Genomic DNA, 26,502 nt, shown 5'->3' with positions numbered 1-26,502 from the left:
GCTGGATTGCCATTTAGGTACAGTAAGCACATGCCTAGGGGCACCTAAAAGTTAAAAGTGGCTTAAAAGTTTTCATTTTTTACAGAAAACACAAAGGTCAACTGTAGGCGGGGGTGGGAGCGCTAAAGTTGATGTGCCTTGGTGTAAATCCAGTTGCTAAAGTTGCTGTGTAAGGTGTAAATCCAGCCCTGCTGAAGAGTGTGAGTATACATTTAAGGAAGCCAAGAAACTGTTGACATCAGCTGAAGTTCTTATGCATGTTGATGCTTCTCTACCATTGGAATTGGCTTGTGGTGCTTCACCATATGGAGTGGGTGTGATTCTTTCCCACATTTTTTCTAATGACATGGAGAAATCAATTGCCTTTACATCATGAACACTCACTATTCCAGAGAAGAACTATGCACAAATAGAGCAAGAAGCTGTCTCAGCATTAGCTTCAGAATTTGGAAGTTGCATAGCTATCTGTGTGGTAGACATTTTACCTTGCTGATGGAGCATCGTCCATTACTTTCAATTTTTGAACCGAAACATGGAATTTTATCATTAGCTGCTGCTCATATGCAACAATGGGCACCACTATTTTCAGCTCATTCCTATAGTCTTCAGTTCCATAAAAGGATTCAGCATGGGAATGTTTATGGGCTTTCATGCCGACCATGGTAAAGTTCTCGTTGACCCAAAGAAACTTCAGAAAAAGTGTTCTATCTCAATTTGATGGGTAGGTTACCCATCACTAGTACTGACATCAACAATGAAACTACTATGTATGATGTACTTTCTCTTGTGAAGGAGATGGTACTACAGAGTACAATATTGGATCAAAAATCCCCAGTTTACACAATTAATGTCATGTCAACATGAATTATCAGTGAATCGCGGTTGCATCTTACGGGGAATGTGAGTGATCATTCCAAAATCACTTCAATCTCAGGTTTTCGAAGCTCTTCACTAAGGTCATCTTGGCATTATGCCAATGAAGGCCATAGCCCAGAGTCATGTCTGGTAGCTGGAGATTGACAAAGAGACTGAGAGGAAGGTGAAGTGCTATGCTACGTGTCAGCAAATTCAGCATGATCATGGCCCAGCTCAGGGTCGTGGCCTCAGTCTCCTTAGACACATATTCACTTGGACTTTGCTGGACCTTTGGAAGGTTATATGGTTTTGGTCATAGTCAAAATGGCCAGAAGTTTTCAGAATAACTTCTACTACAGCTACTACTGGACATCTTCAGACCTTGTTTGGCCAGTTTGGCTTAGTGTTACAGTTGGTGAGTGACAATGGACCTCAACTGTGTTCTGAAGAATTGTAGAGGGTCCTAGCTTCAAATGGAATTCAGCACATATGCTCAGCTCCTTTCCATCCTGCTGCAAACAGACTAGTGGAATTCTTTGTACAAACACTTAAACATGCCTTAAAAGTTAACAAGTCTATTCTGAGTCATCAGCAGAAATTGGACAATTTCTTGCTTGTCTACACAAACACACCACATACTACCATCCATTAGTCACCTGCAACTCTTTTCTTGGAGCAATCTTTGTGTACCTGTTGAAACCTGCTACATCCTGATGTTGCCTCAAGGGTAGCCAAATCCTAAGCTATGCAAACTGATTGTCAACATGTGACTCGTCATTGTTCTTTTCAAGTTGGAGACTTAGTGTGGACTCGCAGCTATCGTTGTGGAGTAAACTGGGTACTTGGAAAACTTGTAAAATGAACAGGACCTGGTACTTTCTGGAAATAACATATGGACTAGTTGCAGCCTCAACTAGTACCGGACTCTGGGGATGTTCCAGTAGGACTTTCTCTTCCTCCAATTGAGCCTCCTTCCATTACAACTCCTAATTTTGATGAGTTTCTGGAAGAAACATTGATATCAGATCCAGTTAATTCTATACCAGCTCCAGCTGATTTCTTGCCACCAACTTGTCCAGTTGTTCATAACACTGTTGCACCACCATCACCATATTTAGCCCAAAAGAATGAGAAAATCAGTTGTGTGCCTGAAATTAAAAATGGTTTAGTTAGTGAGTTGCTATTCCAGGGCAGAATAATACCTTGCAATTTAAGAGTCTGCAGTAGTCCATGCAACTTTCAGTTGGGTTATATAGTGTTCCATGTTAGCCATGTAAACGATAATGTATATGTGTTTGGAAAGTTTTTTAAAGTAAGGTTTAGGAATATGATGTCCTGTCCCTTTAAGAGTTTGAGCCCCTCCCCAGTGCAAAGCCTCACTTTCCTGTTAGTGTTGCAGCCGGAACAATAAATCCACCTCAGCAGACAGCTGTATGTCTATCAGTTCCCTCTGCCTGTCTATCTCCTTCTCTGCTGGTTCCAGAAATATAACAGTATCTCCATCACAAACATTATTTTTGTCAGCTAACGTGTGATATTGACAATACATGCCAAGGTCATGGCACTGTGCGCTGATCCTAAAGAAAAGTGAGTTAGCAGGGACAGTAATGCGGACAACCCGAAACTCATAATAAAGTCAACGTTTAAAGGATTCCAGGTCCACTTGTGACTTACATCGCTCCGGTCAATTCACAGCACATTTTGGCAGGCTGAAAATGGCCAGTTCTTATTATGGCCGTCAGGAAGTTCTTCAGAGTTACTGCAGAAACAGACTGTGAAACAGTATATGGTGGGTGCTAGGAGAGCCCTGCATGGGACTATTTTTTAAATTCTGTCCCTGTCCCACCTGCTCCCGCATTCTTTCTTGCACTTTTATCCCTCTCCCAGCCACAAAAATCAGAGATCCCACCAATCCCACAAGACAGAAAAATTCCCCCATGCTACTAAAAAAATACCACAGTCAGTTAATATATTATATATATAAACAGAATACAGACACAATTTTACCACAAATCTTGTTAAATCATGTAAAAAAATGTTTAAACTCCTGTTATAATAGACATTAAATCGCTTTCTATCCCTTGCTTACACTAAAAATAGTTGCTTGACACCACTGAAATTCTATTGGGGGGGATAACTCAGTGGTTCGAGTAGTGGGTTTCTAAACCCAGCATTGTGAGTTCAATCCTTAAAGGGGCCATTTAGGGATCTCGGGCAAAAATCTGTCTGGGGATTGGTCCTTCTTTGAGCAGCGGGTTGGACTAGATGACCTCCTGAGGTCCCTTCCAACCCTGAGATTCTGTGAAGACAAGCAATTTAGCAAATTACTGCAGTCTGGTGGTTTTGCCCACTGATCCTACCTACAACAATGTACATTTTACCCAGTCCCACTATAATGGCAGTGGGTCCTGCCAGACCCACAGGTCCCGTCCCGCTGCAGAGCTGTAGTTGCTAGTGTTTAAAAAGTAGCTACAAAGGAAAGGAGGGTAACAAACTCCATGAAATTTACTCTGCTCTGGGAACTGGAAAGAATCTTAATAAGATGATGCAGCGAAGCCTCCTCCAACATGAGCATCTTCAACTGATGCCCTTATGGTTTTGGAAGGCACATACAATCAGCTGCACTAGAACCGTTTCTCATTTGCACAGTGGCTTCCAGTGGTATATCAAATACAATAATTGCATATTTGAATTATTCATGAGGGTGGTAACTTTGGCAGGTTACAACTGAATATCAATATTCCAGGCTCTGAAGTATTTGATTCAGCAGTAGCACACACCTGAAGACTTCAGGTGTGAACAGGGTCTCCCAGATATCGTTCCTCCTATAGTTGGGGAAAAGGTAGCTTTTATTTCAAGTGGTTAGAATCATAGAATCATAGAATCTTAGGGTTGGAAGGGACCTCAGGAGGTCATCTAGTCCAACCCCCTACTCAAAGCAGGACCAATCCCCAGATTTTTACCCCAGTTCCCCAAATGGCCCCCTCAAGGATTGAACTCCCCCTAAAAAAAAAAAAGGAAGGGACATTGAGTCTAGCCCACTGCCTTCACTAGCAGGACCAATTTTTGCCCCAGATCCCTAAGTGGCCTCCTCAAGAATTGAACTCTCAACCCTGGGTTTAGCAGGCCAATGCTCAAACCACTGAGCGATCCCTCCCCACAAGGTTGGAAGGGACCTCAGGAGGTATCTAGTCCCACCCCCTGTTCCGTTCTTATACTCAGCAGAGCTTCACCCAACCCTCCTGTAAGACTGGATCGAACAGTAAACAAGAGGGGGGAACTGGAATGGCAGCTGATAAGTAGTTCCCAACTGAGCAGCACAATGAATAAGAACAGAGTGCACGTGCCCCAGAAAGTTAATAGCCATTTCAATAATGGAACCATCTCCTCAGCTAGAGTAAATTGGCAGCTCCACTACGTCAATGGGGGGGTGAAGTCAATGGAGCTACACCAGTTGAGGCCCAGTTTGGCCCAATTATCATTTCAATTCTAAATTACGCCAAAGGGCATTTTAGTTATTTACTAAAGTTCACTGGGCTGTAACATCAGGGTTCTGGCCATTCTATGGGCTTTCCAAGAACGTCTCTGCATTGACATTTTTACATCCCACTGGATTCTTGTGATTAAGTGAAACACACTTTTAACAGAGCTGAGATACCCATTTCTGAAGTGTGAGCTCAGTCCTTGGCCATCCCTGGAGCTGCTCCAGACACTCAGGTCGCAATTGCTGGAAATCAGGTTCCCTGTTCATTGCTGGGGCGGGGTTCCCCCTCCTATTGCAAGTATAGGACCAAACCAATAAAATTAGAGATTTTCCCCACCACACACATGACATAAACTCACCACAGGGCCTGGCAAAGTTGTGGTGGACATTTACCAGCTACCTTGTGTTTTACCCCAGCAATGAAAAACAAATGATATTTAAATTGCTCATTAAAAAAAAAACCTTCTCCCATAGAGAGTTCAGGCACAGAATTTTTCAAGGCTGTCCCACCCTTATTAAAATCACTACAGCAATAATGTGATCACTGCTGTGATCTTTAAGGCCTGATTCATTGCCCCGTTAAGCCAACAGACATCATGTCATTGAGTTCAGTGAGTGTTGGATCAGGTCATCAGATGATGGCTGTAGAATTCTGTAAAAAAAAAAAAAAACTTTTTAAAAAGGCTGCATTCCCCCCACAAAAGACGGAGACTAGACTATTCCTGATTTTTAAGCACTGTCAAACAGAGTGGGCCAGATTGTTTTGTAGCCCATGCAAACCATGGGCTGTAAGTCAGCTAAAATTTAACTCAGGTTGCTGGATGAAACTTTTTTTTCACCCATCTCTGAGGAAGCGCTCCACTCATGTTCAAACTTTGCATTTCATTGTTGTCTGCGAAATACAATAAGTATGTGCTTTTCATGCTTTGTTTTCTCCTCTGTGCTTCCTCCTTGCGTGTCACACGTTGCTGTTTCATAGCGGACTGTATGTTGGGGTGGGAGGAAGCCGGGGGGAAAAGCCTTTTTTTCCCCCTTTTTTTTCAAATGTTTTGGAAATTAGCTTTTGGGGAGTAAATTCTTGAAATGTCTGTAACATTCCAAACAGGGTTCCTATTATATGATGGAGGTTGCCTGTGCTAGCAGGGAACTAGACTGTATAACCAGGAGGGCCCTTCCATTTCTGTAGTCAAATCTAGGGATTTTAATTTCTTTTGGTTTGGCTTTAGAGCCTTTTATTAGAGGGGTAGCCATGTTAGTCTGGATCTGTAAAAGCAGCAAAGAGTCCTATGGTACCTTATAGACTAACAGACGTATTGGAGCATGAGCTTTTGTGGGTGAATAGCCACTTCGTCAGATGTATGCTCATGCTCCAATACATCTGTTAATCTATAAGGTGCCACAGGACTCTTTGCTGCTTTTAGAGCCTTTGTAATTGAGCATCCTTGTGATTTATTTTTTTTAAGTTCCTCTTTTGAAAGTTTGGTGACACCACGCTTGTATGTGGTACCTTTCCTCTCTCAAGACTGCTCAACTTAATTATATTGTGGTCACTGTTACCTAGGCACTCCACTGTGGTGACTTCTTGAACCAACTCCTGTGTGTAACTGAGAACTAAACTGAGGAGAATCTCTCCACCCGTGTGCACTAGAATTTGCTGGTCTGAATAGCAACCATTGAAGGTGTCAGTATATGTTGGGCCAGATCATCAACGAGTATAAATCAGCCCTTAATGGAGCTATGCTGATTTACACCAGCTGATTACCTGGCCCGGTGTATTTCTAAACCTTTCCTGTTGCATCATTTGACCCGTTTATATGCAGGTAGTTGAAGTCACACATGGTTATGCATTAGTATACCTTATTGCCTGTCTGATTTCTGTCAACATGCATGATACATCCTTTGGTGGATTGGAGACTGGTAATGTAACCCCACTGGCTTGTTTGTTCTTTATAAATTGGGTTGTGTGTTTAGATTAGATAGATAGATAGATCGATCCCTGAACATAAACTATTATTCTAAAGTTTAAAAAGTTCTTAGCACTAAAATCCTGAAACAAAGGCTGGGAGCATCTCCATGTGGAAGATTTCAGAGGGATTTTATCTCTGTTTCCTTTTATTAAAATAGCACCGAATGCCTTTACAACATGTAGCTGTTGTAAACAATGTCCCTTTACCTTCACCAATTAATTTGACCAGGAATAGGGGAGATGTAAGGCCACTCACCAAATAAGCTTGCCTGTCTTCTCTGGGGTCAGTGTGAAGGAGAATGGGAGGGGGGATATTTATTTTGATTGCTTTGTTACACATTAGAATAAGTGCTATTTGCAGCGACAAAGGAGAAGACTAATCTGGTTGACTGTGCGTCTGTTAAGCACACGAAAGACAGTGATGATGCATGTCCCCCTGCTGAACCCCGGGGTGAGCCAGGCATTTACTCTCCATCTAAACAATCAGGAACAAAATGAGTTGTGCGCCTTTATTATTATTTTTACCTGAGATAGCAGAAAGGAAGCGATAGCAACACCATGATGCCACCTCGAATGCAGGCAACAAAGCTGCCGCCGAACGAGCACCAACTGAGTATGGTCACGACCGGAGGCAAGGCATCCGTGTTTGTTTGTGTTGTGTTCCACAGAGTGGCAGGGATCCGTTCCCTATCAGAATAATCCAATTGACCAAAATGATTCATATTAGCGAGCCCATCTGTCTGAGGCCAGAGCAGAACCCCGGTGTTAGTTTAATAAATGACGTTCATTAAACGCAGCTGAAAATATAATCTGCAGAGACTGATGGGGTGAACAGAGCAAAGAATGAGCAAAAGGAGTTAGCAATTATCAGATGTCATTTGTTCTCCTGGTACAGTGGAATTGGGGCTTGTTTGCTGAAATCTTAATTTCATTTAGCTGAGGCGGAATCCATCAGAGAGGCACAGGCTGCCGCTCTGACTGCTGTTTCTCAGGCCCCAGTGGAGAACAGGGCATTTTTCTTTTTTCTAATTTCAGAAAGATGACCTCCAGGTTAGGATGGACAGAAGAGGGCTGTTTGAAGATGCAAGCTACATCTTCACTGCAGAGTCAAGCCAGGTGCTTAGCCAGGTTTTAGCCCAGACCCCCTCCCGTCCACACACAAAAACCTGTGACTTGAGATTAGAGATGCCTTAAACCCTGGCTAGCTTATCAGGCTGGAGATATGGGTTAGAACCCAGGCTCTGCTTTCACACGGGCAAGAACTTATCCACTTAGCAGTGAGAACACAGGCTAAATCACTCAGTCTTCCAATGCCTTCCCACAGTTCCCCCCACTCGATGGACAAGTTCGTTCACAATTGAGAGCATTGACTGGGAAAGAAGCCTAGAGCGTCTCAGCATGAAAAACGGTGGGATATGCCCCCACATGGAGGAGAGCAGAAATAGTGAGGACACTGTAATGCAGGTAGGGCTTTGCTGGAGGGACAGTCACTCCCAGATTAGGCTACCCAGGTGCCATACCCATGACTAACACTGCAGGGGAGCCATATCCTCACGACCGTGAAATCCAGACAAAGATCCCAAGATCTGGACAGATGGATTAAATGAATGGTCTCTCTGCCACTAAAAATCTGCTTCGCAACGTTGCATGTGCTAAAGCACAGATAGCAGGGCCAGTGCATTATCATGGAGACTCTAGTCCGCTCCTGCAGCTCAGTAACCAGCCTTCATGGGTAGGTAGAACCTGATTCCTTGTCAATCATTTACATCAATGCAAAGTGGGTGTGAAAGGCTCCCATTTTGACTTGGTCATGTTGCAGATGCAATTGCATTGGTCCAAACTCTGAGCAGCACAATGGCTACACCAGCCTATAATGTTCACCATTCAGGAGGCATCAGAAGTTATTTATCCTCTCAGCACCTTGGCCCTCCCTCTTTACCTCTCCAGGATACCTGTGCACAGCAGGATTCTGATTTGCACACAGAGCTCGGGGTGCAAATCCTTGACCTCGTCTCAGCTGTGGGTCAAGGGGCAAGTTTTCGGCCCTTTTCTGGGTCATGAACCCAAACAGATTGAGAGCCATTTCTCTAAGCAAGTGGAGGGATGGAGGCAGCTGAAGCTGTCGGGCCGGCCCTGAAGGAAGGTAGTGCATACTTGGCAAGTAACTTAACATTCTCGCCCATAACCTTTCTCTGAAATGGCGAAACCCGATGCTCTTAGCGGAGACCAATGCCTCACCCACTGCTGGCCAGCTGGAGGTGAGCTTTCCAGGAGGACGGATGGGCCACACTTGAGCATGCCCATAGCTCTGTGAATGTTCTTCGGTGTGTTCTAGAGAAGTGCAGTGCAGGCTTTTATAGAGGAAGGAGGAGCCGATGACTGCCTTGCGGTAGGTCTAGTAATGGAGCGAATAAGCTTGTACGCCATGAGTGAGGCTCTTTGTTCTGCAGCTTGTCCCTGTAACAGTAGCAGGAGAGCACTCCCGAATTCCCCAGGAATGGCCGAGGAGCCTTGCAGGCGCAAGCCCTTTCCGAGACCAATCAGTTCTCTGACACAAGCGGTTCCTGTCTGAGTGTAGATGAAATTCGTTGTGGTGACAAAGAAGTAAAATTGTACCTCTGTACAGTTACTGTGGGACTTCATCCGCAGTAGCCGATAAGCTCACAGACCCATGGAGTGATTTCACTCTCTGGGAACTCCACTAGACAGTGAAAGTGTATGAGAAACACACAACCACCAGCCTTGGGAAAACACATAGTCCGCGACTCACGGGATAATTATAGAGTTAGGCCCAGATCCTCTTTAGGTGCCTAATGCCCATTGAAACCAATGGGTGTTAGGTGCCTACCTAGCTTTACAACTCTAGTTTCTTTCGGCCTCAAAATAGTAGCACCGTCATACCTCACAGGGAGGTTGAGAGGGCAAATACAGTAAAGATCATGAGGCTTTCAGAGACAACGGTCATGGGGGCCAGATAAGTACCATAGAGAGATCTAGGGTGACCAGCTGTCCCGATTTTATAGGGACAGTCCCAATTTTGGGGTCGTCTTCTTATATAGGTACCTATTACCCCCCCACCCCTGTCCTGATTTTTCACATGGATACTGCATAGGAGAGCTTGGAGGCGAGGCACAAGGTCGGGGGTAGGTTTAGGGCAGGAACTGCAGACAAAGCTGCTGCTCTTCTTCATTGTGGACTTGTACATCCAACGCCGTGTGTAGACCCACCAGCAACACCCATGACACGTCCACATGTCCCTTCCACTACCTCAGCAGTGTGAGCCACAGAGAGCTCCTCCCCTGCAAGCTTGGAGGATGGGGGTCCCCTTGTGTAAATCACTTCCCCTTTCACGCCTGGCAAGCTGCTTTGGGCCATTGTATTCCATGTAACTGAACGAGAGCCAGAGTGCCCCAGTTTGTCCATGGACCACACCCGTGGCCACACATCCCTAGCTGGGGTTCCTGCGGTCAGCGAACGGATCTGTATCAAGTGCCTTGAAATCCTCGGAGCGGTAAAACTGGGGGTGCGGCATCTCTGCCTCTCCCTTAGCAACGACAATAGAATATTAAAGCATCAGGATTTGCAGCATTTCGTGTCAATCCAGAACAAACAAATCGAGAGCAGGTGCTGAGCCGCACGTCCAGCTTCCCAATTAGAACTGCTTTCCAAGCGTGTGCAGCTTTTTAAAATTAAAATGTTGTCATGGTGCTTGGGAGCTAATGAACTCCCCGATGCCACCTTGATCTAACACCCCGGCAGAATAAAGAACCCTTATTAGGTGTGGCAGAGCAGCTTCTACATTTCATCGCCTGCCTAGCACTCAGCAGCCATGAAGGGAGGCGTTGCCCTGGGACCAAACTCTCTGTTTGCCGTGAGACACAAAAGCAGGACCCTTTCTACCTGTCCCCGCCAGGCTACCCGGGTGGACGTTCAAGATCTGTGTCACGTTGCAAAAAGAGGAGCGGTCCCAGCCCACATGACTAAGGCTGGGTGAGGCCAGCTGCTGAGTGCTGCCTGCTTCCCAGTCCCTCCAGTACCATTCACCTAGGCAGTCCAGGCAGCCGCTGCACTTCCTTTTGCCTGTACAGTCACTGCTGACATGCTGGCGCGTACAATTGCGACAGTCTCTGTGGGCCATGCGGAAGTAGCATCTGTGGGGCACTTGGGGAAACCATGAGTGAGGAAACATGCACTGCCTTCCACACCGACTGATTTTGCACGAGATGAGGAATGCTGGCTGTGGGCCGGGACGTTGTTCCCACTGCTGGGCCGTTCCACAGGGGAGTGACTGGGGTACGTGGCACTCCTAAGCTCCTGCTTCCTCATCTGGCAGTGCCCGCCCGTGGCATGACACTCATACATTGGACAGGCCTGTCGGGCCTGCATGGAGCTTAGCTGAGGGCTCGCACAGCCAGCCTTCTTCAGCCTGTCCTGGCTCTGCGTTCAGGAGACTGTAGCCCTATTGGGGGAGGGTGTACATAGATAATTTGCATACATAAATGTACACACACACACACACACCCCATCTTTATTGTAGCCTTGTCCTTAATTTGTTAAAAATGAATCTTATGTAAAAAAAAAACCGATTGTGTTTTTAAATAACAAAGCTCTCACCTTGCACACAAGACCAGGTGAGGCGCTAACATCCATTATTGTCTGGTGGAAATGGCCAGTCGCCATGAAATGGTGACCCAGGACTTAACACTGGGATTGGGACCCCTCAGCCACACCGGCCTACCCCCCAATCAGACACACCTGCTCTGGCCCACGCTGTGCGATGGCCATGCAAAAGCTTGTGGCAAGCGTGTAACACCTCGGCTGCTTTGCCGGTGGCGAGACAGGGAGTAGCGCACAGCTAGCCTGGTCAAGCCGAGGTTGGGGGATGGGAGGGTGACGATAGGGCGCCAGCACCAGAAAGAAACGGCCCAGGAGAGCGAAATTGCTACAGGAAATCAGAGAAAAGACAAAACAGGTGTAGCGATAGGCCAGGAGAGTGCGAGATCTTGGGGTGTAATCAAACAAATATTGCCTCCCCCCCTCCACCCCGAAGCAACAGCTATAAAGAACCGTCACTCAGGAGAAACATGTAATTTTCCCCTGCTTGAACGTGCAACACACCAGCGCTTGGGTTGTTGGTTTGTCTCCCCCCACCCCCAACCCTACCCCGGACAATATTTTATAGCTACAGCCTCACAGGCAGTCAATATTTGCATATATTTTATTTACACGTATAGCATGTACGTCTCTCTCTCGCTCTCTCGTACACACACTCACAGCTCTCATTTCCAAAAGCTACGGGCTTGCATTGCAGGCTTGGGACCCTGTATGTCTGAATGGGGCTGTGTAGCTGGGTGTATGATGTTTAGCTGTGTGCATATGGTGTGGTGTAAAAGTTGTAGCAGCAGTGCTCGGGATGGGCCCAGTGCTAATAAAGCAGCGTGGTGCCAGCCATAGGCTGTTGTCTGTTTGGTAGAGGAGATGCTAGCAGCCTGTGCGTCAGTGCAGGGAAGGGGCCCTTTGCAGACGGGATAGTGCAAAAGCAGCAGGTGGAGAGGTTTGTCTGAGGCGATGACCAAAGGGGGCCGGCTGGCCTCTCCGGCATAGCAAAAGCAAGAGCTTGTGGGGGGCAGGAGCAGACAAGAATGGAAAGGCAGCGTTATGAAAGACACTGGACGCACAAAGCGATGAAATGAGAGGAGTGAGGGAAGGGCCAGCGCAACAGTTTAGCTGCACCAGCCCCAAGCAGGAACTGAGTCTGAGTTGCGTAGTGTAAAGCCTGACCTTCCTTAGATGGTAAACGCTGTGGGGGCAAAGACCATGTCTACCTCTCTGTTTGTACAGCACCTAGCGTAATAGGGCCCCCACCTCGGTCATAAATATTCAATACTGACAAGAACGGGCCTCCTCCATTGAACTCAGTGGGCGTTTTGCCCTTGACTCCGATGGGAGCAAGTCAAACCTGGATTTAACAGCAGTCCATAGGAGATGGCATAGTCCTAAGCACGGGCATAGTCCTAAGCACTCACATCCAGGCCGATATGAGTCTGCCATGGCAAGAAACCCACGTGCATTGTGTGGAGTAAAAGTGTTTGACCATCCCTGAGAGTAAGAACTGCAGAGTGCTTTTGTGTTACTACTAGGTTGAAGGAATCTGCATAAAAAGCGAGGGAGGAGAGGGGGCTGTTCAGACACAAGAGACTTCCTCCATCAACTTTAACATCTTGCAGTCTTTACTCAGGCAAAACTCCCACTGAGTTGAACATAACTCCCACCATGACTTCCCCTCACTAGCAGGACCGACGGGTGCAGCTTCAGAGCCTCCTTCGCAGGTTGCACACTGAGCCCCGTGCATGCTGGGACAGGACTTGGGGCATTTCATGTGGGCTGCGTGAGGACTCAGCCCAGGTGAGATTCTCCCAGTGCAGAGGGCATGCACCATGTCAGTGGGAAACTGGACTTTTAAACCCCCTTTCTGCCCCCCACCCTGCTGCCCCTGTGATCTGCTGCAGAAACACCCACTCGGATCTCAAGTCTACCCTAGCCATCACCTCTCTCTGGGCAGGGACCTACCCTCCAATGACAGTGCTGTGCCAGGGCCCATGCAGCTCTTCCAAAGCAGCGCATATGTATTCAAGGATATCAAGGAAACATGTAAAACAATAACGGGGTCTAAATGCTCCTTGAGCCCTCATACCAGAAGTTGTCCGTCATTCCTATGGGAATCCTGATCGGTTCTAGTCCTTCCAACCCTCCTGTAGGGTTGGGTCCCCCCAGGATCAAAGGTAAGGGCCATTTGCTGTATCAAAAGTAAGCTGTGGTAACTCCTTCATGGAGTAGAACTCAACCCCCTAACCCACAATGCTACACAGAACATTCCCACATACAGTACAACGTAGTCTCCAAAGACACCGCCTGGGGTTGGAATCGCTGTCACACCGTCTTGTGCTGGGCATGAATTTCACCTAATAGTGCGGCTGTGGGCAATAAAGCGTAGCCAGTGGCCACCCTCGAAAGTTCGCCAGTGGTGCCTTTAATGTGCTGTGTCCTCTCCCGCAGCAGAGTCCAGGCAATACCGGGGGGAAGCTGCCGTAACAAAGAGACCTGGAAATGTTTTTAGGGTCACCGCTGTAATCACGCACAGTCCAGCTGTGGCTCAGGGCCCTGATTAAAGACATCCTCGTAACTAGGGACTCAACAGTCGATGAGAATATTGCCAAAGGGCTGCTGTAAAAGACCTCACAGTAGAGGCTTGGCAGGTGTGAGATTACAGGGCATCGTTGGCCTTAGTCTGTTGCGTGGAGGCACACTCCGACTCGGCGATCTAGCTCTCAGAGATGCGTTGCACCATCACTCCTTGTAGCCAGTCTCCAAGGACGCAAGGCGTGCGCTCCCTCTCGCTTTGTAACTACGTCTCACAAGTCCCAAAGGCCCCATTTCCGTATCAGGCTGTATCCCTGTCTTCATAACCCTAACATCTTTATACATGAATGGGATGGCTTATCTCTGAGCCATACCCAATGCTTCTATCGGCTCCCAGAGAAGTGAACTGCTTATTAAATAGATTTGGTTGATTTTTATTTGAATGCATTTGTTTGTTTTTTCAGTGAGTTTTAATCATTTATACATGTATAGGTGTGTGTATACATATATATGTATAGGTATGTGTATATATATATATATATATATATGTATATATTTGTTGTCACATTCACAATGTCTGAAATTTTAGTCTAAAGGCAGAGGTACTGTGCTTGCCATTCCAAAGTTGACACACAGTTGCTGCCTTTTCCATGCATTAGGGTAGGTTGGTGAGGTCATGTGGGGCCCAGGTTACTCGAGACACAACACGGGAGAGGTACTAGCTTTGATTGGCTCAACTTCTGTTGGTAAACGAGACAAGCTTTTGAGCATACACAGAGCTTGTCTTTGGGTCTGGCACTCCGAGTACCTATCCCAGACCTGAAGCTGCACCCTGTATAAGCTCGAATGCTTGGCTCTTTCACCAACAGACACTGGGCCAATAAAAGATATTACCTCACCCACCAGGTCTCGCTGTGTATCAGGGGAAACTTCTCAGCTAACATGCTGGACTAGAGTAGCCCTGCAAAGAGGGCAGGCCAATCCCAGGCGTTGACCGGCTTCTCAGAGTCCCGATCCAGCCCCTGCTGCTGCGTGTGGGGTGTGTTGGGTCAGCCTTTCCCCTCTTCTCCAGCTTAGCCACAAGGGTATGGCTTCACTACCCGCCAGGTCGGCAGGCAGCGATCTATCCAGCAGGGATCAATTTATCGTGTCTAGTCTAGATGCAATAAATTGACCCCCGAGCGCTCTCCCGGCGACTCCTGTACTCCAGGACCGCGAGAGGCGCAGACGACGGGGGAGCGGCAGCAGTCGACTCACCGCGGTGAAGACACCACGGTAAGTCGATCTAAGTACGTTGACTTCAGCTACGTTATTCACGGAGCTGAAGTTGCGTAACTTAGATCGATCCTCCCCCACCCCAGTGTAGACCAGGGCTAAGCCTCAGTTCAGCACCCCTGACCTTGCAGTACCTGCTCTCCCCTACTGGTGTTACTCACAATACAGGTGCAAGCCCTAAGAGATACGGTGCCTCCTTACAGCTTTTTATTCTGCTGCACGTCTGTCAGAATTCACCAGCTGGCCCAGTGCGACTAGCGCTGACTTTTCAATGGTGACTATGGAGCGTGAGATCCAGCAGCCATACTACAATCCTCTCAGGGTGAGGTCTCATGCACCAGCACTAACGGGAGGTTTATTATAGTGCTACACTCTCTTTCTGTAGCACAAATGGAGCTGAACCACAATCCTGTCTGGGTGCACACATTCACCTCTGTACCAGGCATCATCCAAACACAAGTTCAGATTCAAATTTTGAGCATGCAAGATCCAGGGGTTTTGGTCGGCCGATGGTAGTGACACAGACCAGGTAAATCCAGTGTAACAGCAGCAATCCATGCAGTTACTCCAGATTTACCTTGCTGTAAAAGAGAGCAAAGTCCGGCTGCTGGAGCCAAATCCAGAGTTCGGATCCTGGGTTTTGTTCAGAGCCATCTCTCTGCTGGATAACATAAACCCTTCCCCTGGCTAGCGCACACAGTTTGACTTTGAACAAAAGCCAATGGAAAGAAGCCTCTCTGGCCTGCTTGCGTGATTTCAGAACTAGAGTCTAACACAATATCCTTGTGACAAACCAATGTGCAGTGAAATTTCAATGATGTGCAGTGACTTTTCAGGACTAGGCATGCTGGTGAGAAATCAACCCACTGATGGGATGGGAAGCAAACACCTGAAATACAGTAGTTCTAGCTGTTGGCTGAGCCCAGTACTTTATGTTTCATTGCGTGCAGTGACTTTTAGGGACTTGATCCTTGCAGTGCTCATTCAGGCAAAACTCCCAGAGCAAGTTAAAGGCAGTTTTGCCTGGTGAGGGCTGCACGGTCAGGAGGATATGGGCAGTCCAGGAGCATTTTGCCTGAGGGAGGATGGGGGATCAGGCCTGTAGGTAGAATTTTGGATTTTTTTAGGCCATATCAAAACAACAGGGAAGTAAATTCACATACCACACCAGCTGGGCTGCTGTCCTGAGCGTCTCACCTACGAGCCCTTAAAGGGACAGACACTAGTTACTTTTTCTCAATAACCAAAGCAGTGCCTCTTCTTTTACTCCAGCACTCCTTCAGCTTTTCAGATGCAAACAGAGCAGCTGAGAACCTGATCCAGAGCCCATTGAAGTCAACAGAAAGGCTCCAATGTTCTTTGAATCAACCCCTTACTGAAGAGCCACCTCCCAGGAGTTTGCGGGGAGGGGTGGCATGGGGAAAGAACAAAACCACTGCGGTTGGCAGCAAATGTATTTTCCAGACGCAAACCGATCTGTGTGTGCTCTCATCCATTCAGTGCATGCTCTCTTCAGCAGCCACTGCATAACATTTTGTTACTGTTCACTGTTGTTCATGTGTCCACATAAACTGTGTGTAGTATGTCTTTGTCCCCTGCTAGGCCTCCGCCATGATTTTTTTTCCTCTTTCGTTCGTTTCATTTTCCTTCTTCTTTCGTTTTTATCGTTTAATTGCAAGTATTTTCACTAGAGCTTTTTGACTGATGCTGTTTGGTACTTTTTATTATTATTACTATTATTATTTATATATATATCTTCTTCCCCCACCTTTCCCTTTTTCCACACTATATATAAATATATATATATATATAAAAAAAATCTTTTCTTCTTTTGTCATTCAATCAAATTCCAACAAAACCAACCAAGAGCCAGTCAAATCCACCACAGTCTCGAGCTGAGCTAGGAAAAAAGTTCACGTAATGACATGAAAGTGGAGAATACAGTCCCCCAGTCCGTAAGTTCAAATCAACTCGAAGTTGAAAGTGTGACATGATGGCGTCATGTAACAAGCTAAGAATTGGTTGCATGACATGCCGTCAAGTTTCGTGCAGGTGCCGTGATTGAAGCATTTTTCTTGGATGTTGTATCAGTTGATGATTGGCCAGTCATGATCACATGTGCCTTTTTTGACTTTGTGCTGCCACAATTTTTTGCTGTGCTCATTTTCGTTTTGTTTGGTGCTTGCAGTGGTTTCTTTATTTGTCATTTAATTTCTCGTCAGCGTTTTATGCTTCTTTAGATGTCACATAGAAGGAAAAAAAAGATGGATTCCTAATTCTTTAGAAAATGGGATTGTTATAACTGTACAAATATTTTACAAAAAAAAATGAAAATAGAAAATGCGTGGTTGATTTTTTTGCACTTGAAAAATATTGTGATTTTATTTATTTTTTTCCGGAGAATTGGGGGCCTTTTTCAATTGATGCTTTTTTTTTCCCTTAGGATATTTCAAATCACTCTCCAAAATTAAAAAAAAAAAGTAATAATAGTAACAGTAGTTTAAAAACTATCCAAACAAAACGCAACCCAGAGAAAAGCCTGCGGCCTCTTGTGTGCCTTTTCAAGAATTCCTAATTCTAAGGTTCCACATTACAGCCACTCCTGACAAATTATTTGTTTGGGGTAAGGGAGGGATTGTTTTGAGGGGAAAAAAATAATCCTGATCAAAAAGCAAAATGCATCTTTTTGTTTACAACTGAAAAAGGGTCCTTGACGAGTGTTTTTTTATTTTTTTTATTCTATTATTCTTATTATTTTTGGTGTTGTAATTGTTTAGACTGCTGTGTACGGTTTGCTGTTTGTTGAACCAACAGTGTGAAAAACCTGCCAGCATGGATTGATATTCCGCATGACACTTTTCCACCAGAGTGGACCTTTTGCAGTTTCTAAGTTTCTTGATGTAATAAATCACCGAGTGTATAAGAAGAACCTGCTTGCTAGAAAGAGATAAGAGCTAATCCGTAATGATTAAGCATCCTACTTAAATGTCAAGTCTAGTCGGATCATGATTAAATTTTTTTAAATAACTTTTTTATTTAAGAAATGTTAGGTTTACTAGCTTTTTCAAAAAGTTCATTCCAACTGATTTTTTTTTCTTTTACCTCCCATGAATTGCCTGTTCAAAGTGTTACTTTCTGACATTCACAAAGGAATATACATTAATGACAGCTATTTCTCCACGGATCGTCCTATACAGCACACGGTTAAAATTTAGAGCAATTTTTCCTAGAGGCTTCACACGCTAGAAAGTCCAGCCAAGCAAGATTGTGATCTGGCTTTTTCTTTTAAGTGCCACTTTACAAAGTATATATCTGCACATAGATATAGATGTGAGTATATATATTTATATGGCTATAGATCACTATTCTTAAAAATGCAGAAGGAGCAATTGTATTTTTCTTTATCATGATCTTGACTGCCTGGCTCGCTTTGGGTCTGAGCCAATTCCCAGTGAAGTCCATGAGAATTTTGCATTGACTTTAGTGGGAGCACACCTCAAAAACCAACTCCAGAGGAAGAGTTCAGTTCTGTTTCCATTGAATCTGAGAACAAAACACATTCACTTTCAACGGGAGCAGGACTAGGCCCAAAAGAACAGGCTTTTATATGTGTTTATTTTTTTTAAAAAGGGCCTTTTTTATTCGTTTACTTCGCCTTTTTAGTTTAATTTGCAATGATCTTCTTCATTTTTTTAGGGCAGCAGCTGAATGGGCCACACTTAGAAAAATATATATATATATATTTTAAAAAAACAGGAACTGTTGGATTACACCTTTGACATATCAGCAAATATCAATCAAGCTGAAGACTTCAGACTTATTCTCTCTTTGATTGTTTAGACTGTAACATTTCTTCAAGAAAAGTATCACGTCTGCTGACTTCGAAGGACACGGGCTGGAAACAAACAAAAATTAATAAATAAATCAAAACAGGAACAAGATCAACCAGGATTTCTGAAGAGACATTGATATCACCACAGCGGCTTTTCTCCAAACAGGAAATGCAAACCTGGATACGGACAAAGGAGTGCCTGTTTGCCACCAAGGATGCGGCTACCATGTTGACCCCATGGTAATGGTCACTGAGCATCTTTATCTGTCATTCCTTAGCTATATAGGGACCAAAGGACAAAACTTTTTATCGCAGACTTGTAGCTGTATGTAAAATATGGAAGTTCTTTGCTTTTCTCTGAGCTGTTCCTAAAACAGTTTTTGAGAGCAATTATATGAAATATGTAAAAATTAAAAAAAAATGCTTAAATGCTTTTAAAATGGCAAGATAATAGTTCTTTGATACTTTGGGAGGTTCTTTGGTTATACATTAATTAGAATCTATGAAACTTTCATATGGTTTTCTGTATAATACGTAAGGATCGCGCTGCTCAAAGCAGGTAAGATGATGTCTGTGAAAAGCAAAAAAAAGTAAAGTAAATAAATAAAAAGGCATAGCCAAGAGAAAAGAAAGATGGTTGACAGTAAAAAAACAAAAACAAAAAAGGTTTGTAAATGCTTCTAACTCTCCCTGTTTAAAATCCTAATAGTTGTACAGAATTTAAAAAAAGAAAAAACCTTTAAAATACCTATATAATAGAAAAAAAATTAGACAACAAAAAGCAAAAAAAAAATACTACATAGAAGTTAGCGTTAATGCTAAAAACAAAGATGTTGTAGAATTGTAATTTTTGTAGAGTTTAGACTGAGCATAAATTCCTACTCTCTGCCAATTGCTGTTGGATGCTGTTATTTATCGAGGAGAAAAAGAAGAGAAATGGCTATTTTGGCAGCTTTTTTAACTGCAAGCATTCCAGCTATTAACAAAAATAAACAAACAAAACTCGATTCTTGTAGACAATGCAAACGGGAAACAAAACAGCTGTCTTTTTATCAGATGTAGTTCTAACTTGAACAACAAAACACAGCTATACGCTTCATGTCTTCATGATCTGCTGTCCGCAAATTCCCATCATCCTATGCTTCAGTAGCTTCCATATTTGCTCTAGAAACCTTCAGAGCAAGGGGTTAGCCTAGAACCTTAATCTTAAAAAAGAAAAATAATATAAAAAAAAATAAAAATAAAAAATAACATAAAAAACAATCTCTTTGAAGAATTTCTGAAACTGTTTACAAGGAATTTTGAAAAACAGGGGGATGTTTAAAAAAAAAAGATGCTGGCTCTGTTTTTCTGTAAATAAATTTGCATATTTTGTAGGACTTTTAATTGTAATGATAGAGAAAAAAAACAAGGAAAACTATTTAATGAAAGCACGATATTTATCTTTGGTAAATGACTTTAGAGCAGTTAAAAAATAAGACATTGCTTTAAAAAACTGAATCAGAAAAAACAATGAATTATTTAAGAACACATATATTTTAAAGTATATCATATTTATTATAATTTATTTCCACTGTATTCAGACTTGATTTGCATCATTCTCGCTCGTTTTAGTTGAACTAAGAAGAGTGTGATGATTATTTCTGATTCTTCTTTTGAATCTTACTTTGTTTTAATTGGTTTTGGGTTGGTTTTTGTTTGTTTTTTAAATAACAATGTTATTGTTATCTTGGCTTTTTTTAACACCTTATTGGGTCTGATCTTACTGCCCTTACTCTGGCAAAACTCCCATTGGGTGACAGCGGGTGTTTCATCTGAGTAAGGACAGCAGAAACGAGCCCACAGCCAGGACGTACAGATGTGTAATGCAGCTGCAGTTCCATACAACTGCTCTTTCACTCTCAATTCCCTAAAACTCCTTGTAATCTTCTGTAATTATTGAATGACGCTTTCCAGCTTAGCCCTAAATAAAGCACAGTTTAAAAAAAAAGCCATGTTCTTTACTTCTTGATGGCTTTCCTTAATGTGTTTGCTTTGAGAACAAAATGAATCTATTTCGACTTTTTCATTAATATACATTGTTTGAGTATCAGAACAAATCCCTTTGTTATATAAAACATATCTCATTGGATTGAATTAATGACATGGTTTCATTTAATGTCTGCTTGATATTCCACGGTGGTTTACCTTAAACCTGGTAGGTTAGAACATCAAATAATGGTACATACAAATTAGAGGCATCGCCGTTCCTATTTGAAGCCTGTTGTTTGATTCACACTTATGGTTTTTTCATGCTGATGAGGACAGGGGTTAAAGCTCAGGACTTTGCTCCTTTTGCTGCCTTGGGATAACGGTGTGAAACTTACCAGGCTCTGGGAATGAGGCTCAGTTTTTCTCAGAGCAGCCCTCACGTCTCTGCTTTTGAATGATTTTTAATGCTAGTTGCAGAGTCTCGGGAAATCTGCATTCTTTTCCCGGCTCTCCCAGCGGCCTGTGGACTTGGACATGTTGCACCCTGATGGCTCCATTTATAAATGGGACTCGTGCGGCTTACCCAGGCTTTGTGCTCTATGGAGGCAATGAGAATGTGTAAGTAGAAAGTGGTGTTTTTCGCCACTAATAGCTATTGATGAGTCCAGTTATTTACAGGAAAGAAACAAATGAAACTGGAGGGAGATGAGAGATCTATTCAGGGATGTGGAAAGGGTTGGTTATTTTCTCCTCAGATGAAGATGAATGCACAGCACATTAGAACACACACAGGTTCCAGCTCTGCCTCCTGGTGCAGAGGACATGCTACGACAGGCTGGGTCGGGGTAATGAGCTATGAAGCCTTTCACCACCCTGATCACTGGCACAAAACCAATTCAGGTGGGAAGTACGTGGGTGGGACTCAGTCTCTAGTGAGACAGTGGCTGCATTAGAGAGCCCATCAGTGCAACCGGCAGGCTTGACACAGAGAGAGAGAGAGAGAAGATCCCAGCCTGGGCTCGATGATATAAGTCCTTGTGTGATGGCCCCCAGAGCCAAGGCTCTGCAACTGAGGCTGTGACAATTCATATCCTCTGTGGCTCGGCTCAGAGTGGGACTTGTAAGACACACTCACCAGTAGGTGACACTTGCGTGTGAGTGGCCCTAGTGCAGGACACTCAAGGAAGGGCCCCTTGGCAATCAGCTTCTTCTCCCTCTTCCTGCTTAAAGGCCTGCACCCGGTTGTCTTCACTGCTGCACAGCTGTGAGGATGCAGATGGCAAATGGACGCAGGTTCCTATCCATAATCAGCAGCTGGCCGCCTCGCCTTCAGACACTGACCAGTCTGAGAATGGGAGGGGGGAATCGCACGGTCTCTGAAACATGCTATTATCAAACGCGGGGAAACTTTAGTTCAGCTGGTGAGCCCTGGAACAACAAAGGAGGAGCTACAGATCATTGCCCCTCTTCCATCCCTTTTTCCCCAGGGGAGGGATAGCCAGGGCCGGCTCCAGGCACCAGCCAAGCAAGCTCGCGCTTGGGGCGGCAGATTCTAAGGAGCGGCTTCCACCCAATCCTAGGGTGGCACGGACGCCCTTTTTTTTTTTTTTGGTTCGCCGCTCTGGCCGCCCTGTAGGGGGCGGTGGCACGGAGGAGGGGAGCGCCCTGCTGGGAGCCGGCTGCGCGCTCCATCTGCAGCAAGCCCGGCAGCCCACGTCCTTCCCTCCCCGCCACCCGGAGCAGCCCAGAGCCCGCCCGGCAGGCGGCATGGCAGGAGGGGCCGAGTGGTGAGCGCCCTGGCTGAAGGAAGCCCTGGCCGCCCCCCTTCTCTCTCTCCCCCCACCTCCCCCCTGCTAGCCGGGGCACATCTGCAGCGCAGGGAGTCCGGCTAGCCAAAAGTTTGCACCCTGGTTCCGGACGCCCTGCAGGTTTATTTATTTAATTTTTTTGCTTCGCCGCTCCAGCCGCCCCGCAGGTGTGGGGTTTTTGTTTTGGGGGGTTTTTTTTGCTTGCTTGGGGCAGCAAAAAAGCTAGAGCTGGCCCTGGGGATAGCTCAGTGGTTTGAGCATTGGCCTGCTGAACCCAGGGTTGTGAGTTCAATCCTTGAAGGGGCCATTTAGGGATCTGGGGCAAAAATCTGTCTGGGGATTGGTCCTGCTTTGAGCAGGAGGTTGGACTAGATGACCTCCTGAGGTCCCTTCCAACCCTGATGTTCCATGATCTTTCCAATGCTATGGATCACCTCTGCCCCCAACCCCACCTCTCTGACTTCCCAGTCTCCTACTCCCTCTTACCCGCACACACACACCCCTCGTGTCACTTGGACCCCCTTTGGGCGCTGCATGTTATAATTATATAACAGCTCCATCCAAGTCACTCAGTCTCTTTATCCCAGAGGTGGACAAACTACAGCCCATGGGCCGGATCCGGCCTGCCAGCCATTTTAATCCGGCCCTCGAGCTCCCACTTGGAAGTGGGGTCTGGGGCTTGCCATGCTCCAGCTGGGGAGCACGGTTGGGGGGGCGCGCCACGCAGTTCCCAGAAGCAGCAGCATGGCCCCGCTTCAGCTCCTACACATAGGGGCGGCCAGGGGGCTCCGCTCTGCACGCTGCACCTGCCCTAAGCACTGCCCCCGGGAACCACAGCCAATGTGAGCTGCAGGGGCGGTGTCTGCAGAAGGGGCAGCGTGCAGAGCCACCTGGCCGCACTGCCACACAGGAGCCCAAGAAGAGACGTGCCACTGCTTCCGGAGACGCTTGAGGTAAGCGCTGTCCAGAGCCTGCACCCCCAAGCCTCTCCCCATGCCCCAAACCCCTGCCCCAGCCCTGATCCCCCCTCGCCCTCCGAACCCCTCGATCCCAGACCGGAGCACCCTCCTACACCCCACACCTCTCATCCCCAGGCCCACCCCAGAGCCCACAACCCCAGCTGGATCCTGCACCCCTTCCCGCACCCCAACCCCCGCCCCAGCCCTGATTCCCTTCCCGCCCTCCAAACCCCTAAGTCCCAGCCCAGAGCACCCTCCTACACCCCAAACTACTCATTCCCAGCCCCATCCCAGAGCCCACACCCCCAGCCGGAGACCTCACCCCCCCCACACACACCCTAGTCCCCTGCCCCAGCCCAGAGCCCCCTTCCACACCCTGAACTCCTCTTTTCTGGCCCCTCGCTGGAGCCCGCACCCCCAACCAGAGCCCTCACCCCCTCCCACACGCCAACCCCAACTTTGTGAGCATTCATGGCCCGCCATACAATGTCTATTCCCCGATGTGGCCTTCGGGCCAAAAAGTTTGTCCACCCCTGGTCTAACCCACAACAAGAATTGGCCTTTGGGACAAAGTGAGTAAATTCATTGTCATTTGGGCGTGAAACGACCTCTGATTCCTGTGTCCTGTCTGAGGCATGCCGCGAAGAGCGGGAGGAAGATTGATCACCGCTAGAGATGGAGACGTTGGGCAATGGACCAGAGCCATAAAACAATACCAAGACCACTCACTTTGATGGCCCAGACTGAAACTCTGGAAGACACTTGAGAGAGATGTAACTGAGACGATGACTATGTTAATGGAATCATGTCCAGAATGGCCATGCAGGAAGGGCTTCTTTGGCGAGAGAAATGGGGGTGGGGGGAGTGAGGAGGGCAGCAGGAAGACAGGCTGAGACTGACCAGGAGAGGCCTTTACATTTTTGCAGGGCAGGTGAGTCGGTTCCGTTCTTGTCCTGCAATTGAAGAGAACACGGCCCATCTAAGATAGCGTGGAGGGAAGCACCAAAATAGCTACATGTTTCTTGGGTCAATTGCTTTTTTCTCTCTCTATGCTTTCTAAATCTACTAAATAAAACTTCTTGTCAACTGCTCGTTGCTTAGAGAATCAACACAGGGACCATCAGAAAGGATCCTGTACGTGAAAAGGAGTCTGTTCACTTAAGGCAGCATAATCTGGTCTCGGCCTAAGAGCAGGAGAATCACAGGATTCCACTGCAGTGAAAAGTGAGTGGCAAAAGGTCCCTGCACCTGCATGGATCTGAGAGACCAAGAGAGAAGACAGAGGCCTAGCTTGACTGTAAGGGTGTCACACGCTTCAAACATTCACATTAATAAAGCAACAGGGAGCATACAACGCGCCTGAAGGGTCCAAACTTATGTTCTGCGGAGAGCTGGTTGCACATGGTGCTAGCGCCTTCTCCTTAGGTGCAGCTGCTAAATCACACTGAAAGAAGCGAAGAATGCCCTAACCGCATGCCGAATGTTACTCGTCCAAGTGAGCACTTGCTAAAGTTGCTAACTGCTTGCAAATGAAAGGGGAAGTGATCTTGGCCAGGGAGGTGTCCATGAGATGAGCTGTCTCTTAAGATGTGCTCTGTGCCATGAACAAGCCTACGCTCTGGTACCTCACACTGTGAGACTGCGTCACCTCGCCGGAGCTCAGTAGGCAGGCAGAACGTCATTCCCTCCCACGCTGGAATTTGGGAAGGACGGCAAACATTCCCACAGGACGTTTAATAACCACTGCAACTCCTGACAGCACACTGGGTCAGAGGGAAGAACGGCACTTACTCATCCATCATCTCTAACATCACTGCCTCTCCCACCTGACTCCCATCACAAGTCTCCCAACCCTGCTCAGCACGAACTATGACAAGATCACACACTAAGGTGCTGTTGTGCTGGTAGCTTTGGCACTGCATTGCTTTTCTGGCCATCCCAGCTAACAGCACCTCCGAATCCAGGTTACCCTTTTCATAGCGGCTTCCTATTATTGAGTATCAGAGGGGTAGCCGTGTTAGTCTGGTTCTGTAGAAGCAGCAAAGAATCCTGTGGCACCTTATAGACTAACAGACGTTTTGCAGCATGAGCTTTCGTGGGTGAATACCCACTTCTTGGGCTTGCATCCGAAGAAGTGGGTATTCACCCACGAAAGCTCATGCTGCAAAACGTCTGTTAGTCTATAAGGTGCCACAGGATTCTTTGCTGTTCCTATTATTGACCATCCTTAAGCATTTGCAAACCAGAAAACAAATTCAGCTGACAGGGACCAAAACCAAGAAAGCATGAGCATAAAGTAGATGGCAACACTCAGTGAATCACAGCACACGCTCCTGGGTTTGAAAGGATTGTCAGAAAGTACCTTGTATCTAGTTCCTCCTGATGGCTCCTAAAGAAAAGGTCCCCTGTATCCAATTCTAACAAAGGGACACTACAGGGAGCCAATGAGCATGGTGGCACTGGGGCAGCATCTGAGTTACCTTTAACAACAAGCTAGTGGTTGGTTTTTTTCCCAGATCAAGACCTTGGGAGCCACCAACATCTGAGGAGTAAAACTGTTACTGTGTCACTCCACTGACAGTGTAGATGGTCACTAGGAACCAAACTCAGCCCCAGTCTAACTCCATGTTGCGACCCTTGGGGTCTATTTTCCCATCGTTCCTGGCAGTCGGGACAGGATTGCCTCTATTGGCTCCTGGGGGCCGAGTAGAGCTCTGCAAATAATGGATTTTTCAGTGTACTGGGAAGTCCCAAAAACTGGAGGGGTGCGGGGCGGGAAAGGGAATTGCTTCAAATCAAATCAAAACCGGCCCTTTTTTTTTAAATTTTCATCAAAACAAATTATCTGAGGGTCAAACAAAATGTTTCGTTTCAATTTAGACCGTTTTTAAATGCTTGGGGATTTTTTAAAAATAAAATCAAAGGAAATTTTGAAACAAAAAAGTCATTTTGAATGGAAAAATTGAAACATTTCATTCAGAAAATATGAAAATGAAAAGTTTCCATTTTTTTAAAAGTTTTTTATTCTTTATTTATTTATTTAAACAATTCAGCAAACTGAGACAAATTCACAAAAATGTTTTGGTGTTGCCAAATTTGCACTTTTCACCCAAAAATATTTCATATGAAGAATTTCTAGTCCTGCACACTTCTCAAAATCAGGGTAAATATGAATTTAAGCGGCTAACTTGGGTACTTTTTCATCTAGTTTC

The 26,502-nt window shown here is 45.8% G+C and overlaps 1 protein-coding gene across 11 annotated transcripts in view; it reads left to right on the top strand.

The window, feature by feature from the left end:
* Nucleotides 1-20,536, top strand: part of CELF4 (CUGBP Elav-like family member 4) — an 860,161-nt gene extending 839,625 nt beyond the window's left edge. For 10 of the 11 annotated variants that reach the window (XM_045021207.1, XM_045021203.1, XM_045021206.1 and 7 more), the window contains one exon: nt 18,417-20,536. The gene's annotated coding sequence lies outside the window, so the exon portion shown is untranslated. The remainder of the gene's footprint in view (nt 1-18,416) is intronic. The other variant, XM_045021199.1, reaches the window with a different exon arrangement.
* Nucleotides 20,537-26,502: the final 5,966 nt, after the last annotated feature.

This window comes from Mauremys mutica, chromosome 6, assembly GCF_020497125.1.
Source record: "Mauremys mutica isolate MM-2020 ecotype Southern chromosome 6, ASM2049712v1, whole genome shotgun sequence".
In the NCBI taxonomy this organism is placed as follows: Eukaryota; Metazoa; Chordata; order Testudines; family Geoemydidae; genus Mauremys; species Mauremys mutica.
The sequence above is the reverse complement of the archived record's forward strand: the minus strand, read 5'-3'. Positions and strand labels throughout refer to the sequence as shown.